This window comes from Limulus polyphemus, unplaced genomic scaffold (genome assembly GCF_000517525.1).
Source record: "Limulus polyphemus unplaced genomic scaffold, Limulus_polyphemus-2.1.2 Scaffold2789, whole genome shotgun sequence".
NCBI classification, from domain to species: domain Eukaryota; kingdom Metazoa; phylum Arthropoda; class Merostomata; order Xiphosura; family Limulidae; genus Limulus; species Limulus polyphemus.
Window position 1 is genome coordinate 161,445 of NW_013668399.1, and position 3,887 is coordinate 165,331.

Sequence of the window (3,887 nt, forward strand, 5' to 3'; positions counted from 1 at the left end):
TGTAAGATACGGAGAATAAAAAACGATAGTAATATTTGAGTGTAAGATAATGTGTAAGATACGGAGAATAAAAAACGATAGTAATATTTGAGTGTAAGATAATGTGTAAGATACGGAGAATAAAAAACGATAGTAATATTTGAGTATAAGATAACATAGAATAAAACATTAAGCATGATTGAGAAAACACTACTTACCTAAAGTATTGAAGTTTAATAAACCTTAGATGGAGTTTTTAAAATGATAGGAACATGTCAATATTTCAAACAGTTTTCTTAATTATTTCTTGCCTTTTGAATTTAATAACGGCTATAAGCTTTACACCTAAATTACATATTACGATAAGAAAAATAGTGTATTGATATGGACCAGAAACACGCAATATATCCAAAGATTTAAACGTATTATTATCATTATTACTGTAGTTAACAATAAACAGAATTTTAGTAATACCCTTTCATATGACTATTAAAAACACAGACATTTTAAACAAAGAACCCAACATAAACGAAAAATCAAGGAATCCATCTTAATTGAACAAAACAACCCTACTCTAAACCAACATCCCGGGGTGCCAAGATACCTCTTCTAAGTTTCGCAACAGTTCCGGTCATGTGACCTCTTTGTTCAATACTGTATATATATATATCCACGTCAGTGTAAATTAGTTGTACCTGATGATGACAAAACCTTGTCGAAACGTTGTGCATTTGCTGTTATGTTGAACTTATATTAAAGTTTTTCTTCATTACCCATTTAAGCCGTCTCTAACCATTATTAGTCTCAAAGTGGGTTTCTCGTCATCGAATTTGAATTCATCTCGGGGCGGTAGTTTCCGATATCCGAGTTTTGGACGTATACATTATAATAAAATTACAGACATGCAACATTACAGGGTTTCTAGTTTGTTTGTTTGTAATTAAGCACAAAGCTACACAATGGGCTATCTGTGCTCAGCCCACCACGGGTATCGAAACCCGAATTCTAGCGTTGTAAGTCCGCAGACATACCGCTGTGCCACTGGGGGGCAGGGTTTCTAGAGAAATCACTATTTAGAAAATAAAAAAAACATAAACATTAAGATTTATTACTGTTTACGAAAATATCGTTGTTATGTTATGGATTTCGCGCAAAGCTACACGAGGTCTATCTGCGCTAGCAGTCCCTAATTTAGCAGTGTAAGACTAGAGGGAAGATAGCTAGTCATCACCACTCACCGCCAACTCTTGGGCTACTCTTTTACCAACGAATAGTGGGATTGACCGTAAATGTATAACGCCCTCACGGCTGAAAGGGCGAGCATGTTTGGTGTGACAGGGACTCGAACCCGCGACCCGCAGATTGCGAGTCGAGCGCCCTAACTACCTGGCCAATATCGTTGTTATCCACTCATCTAGTTTTATAGAAAAAATTAAGTTTTTAACTTTTAAAGTATTTTAATTGTTAACACGTTATTAACGCATTAATTGTATTTTCACTCTTATCACAAACTTAAAAATATTTTAATCTCTTTTATTGTAATTGTAATTCACTTCTTAAATTTCTAATGAATATTTCACTCTTATAGTTTTTTTGTTGATAAAATATACCGATGTTAGCATATTGAACGAATTATGATAGAATCACATTGTTAGTAATGTAATTATAATTTATTTGTAATTACATTATTACAGTTTATATCAACAATATCAACAATAAAGTTTATATCAACATCAAACAAACAATTCACCGATGTTAGCATATTGAACGAATTATGATAGAATCACATTGTTAGTAATGTAATTATAATTTATTTGTAATTACATTATTAAAGTTTATATCAACAATATCAACAATAAAGTTTATATCAACATCAAACAAACAATTCACCGATGTTAGCATATTGAACGAATTATGATAGAATCAAATTGTTAGTAATTTAATTATAATTTATTTGTAATTACATTATTACAGTTTATATCAACATCAAACAAACAATTCCAGTTAACACTGCCATGCTTCAAATCTATATTAAAAACTTACCAAAGCACTTGGGTAAAAGATATTTCTTTTAATGAACCACCGAGTGTGTCGCTTGTACTGAACTTAGCGACTCTATATACAACATTTTGTTGGTTTGAAGTTAAGCACAAAGCTACGCAATGAGCTATCTGTGTTCTAACCACCACGGGCATCGAAACCTGATTTCTAGCGTTGTAAGTCCACAGACATACATATTAAAGTATACCTCATTATGTAAACGTGCCTCTGAAATAACATTTTGCTTAAACCTAGTCGTTTCGCTTAGAATTTTCAGGAGAGATACATTATTTGAAAGATGTCTGATGAAACCACCGAATCTAATGGTTTCGAGATCATTTTTGCGAAACGTTTACGTGAGTGTATATCAATTTATGCCATTTTTAGCTGTCTTCTCCTTTATATATAACTATCAGCGTCATCTAGTTCTGTCTATTTTTCAATCATAAAGAGCTCAACACCAACGCAAAGTCAAAAAGTTATTTTTATTCGAAAACGAGACGTCTACAAATATATTGAGGGTCTTTTCAAAACTAGCTAGAGTAGCTAGAGCAGAAATGTCACGAACTAAAATGTTTCACAAAATCATGGCTTAGTATAACTGATGATCAATAAGTTATGTGAAGGGATTCGAACCGCGGATTGTAACGTCGTAAGTCCGTAAATTTACCACTATTATATCATTATTATAAAGATGATTTTATAAACAGCGAAATGAACATTTTGAGGATGAAGTAGCTTGTGTATTTGTCACGTGGCCACTTCAAACTTTTAACCTCTTCTTTATTCTAACCTTCATTTTCTAGAGTTGTATTGGCATTATTTTGAGAAAAATTATTCGTAGCTGTCAAGCAGATTTTTGTGAAATTTCCAGAGAATGTCATTAACAGAAATACACTCAATTAAAGAACATTTAGATAATTGTTAATGTTCTATTTTTTCACTAGAATATTTGTCATATTCCAACTCCTACACATCGAAGGATTCTGAGCAATGCTTGATATTGGTACGCTACGTAAATTACGATGTAATATTTATTATGGTCATGAGAAAAACATAATGTCCCTATGTGGAACAACGGCAACTTTACGGTCTTACAACGTTAAAATTCGGGGTTTGAATCCCCGCGGGAAACTCAGCAAATAGCCCAAATGTGGCCTTGCTCTAAAAGAAATAGAAACAGAATATGTTTTCAAGAAAAGTGTACATCCAGACTCTCACGCCTCATTGTCTTTATTTGTGGCAAAGTTTCAAGAAGTAATAATGAGGTATTCCTGTTAAAATGATACTCATCTGAAGACGCGTGGCCATGTGGTTAGGGCGCTCGACTCGCAATCTGAGGGTCGCAGGTTCGAATCCCCGTCCCACCAAACATGCTCGCCCTTTCAGCCGTGGGGGCGTTATAATGTGACTGTCAATCCCATTATTGGATGGTAAAAGAGTAGCCCAATAGTTGTGCGGTGGGTGGTGATGACTAGCTGCCTTCCCTCTAGTCTTACACTGGTAAATTAGGGACGGCTAGCGCAGATAGCCCTCGTGTAGTTTTGCGCGAAATTCAGAAACAAACAATCTGAATATTATTGATTTCTACATTTAATACATCATGTGTAAAGCGTATAACAGAGACGAGTGTATTTAATTAAATTCTCGTAAAGGTTCAGAACATTAGAGATGGTATCAGGTATCAGATCAGACTTAAATAAGCAAATGATGACATGAAATGATTATTTTATAAAAGGATTAATCAAATATAAGCATGTTTTAAATTTTTCTATTATAAAGTGAAAAAAAAAAGTCCCTCGATAAGTTAGTGATAAACTCATGAACTGAAAATGCTAAAACTCGGGGCTCGAAAATGTATTTTTTTT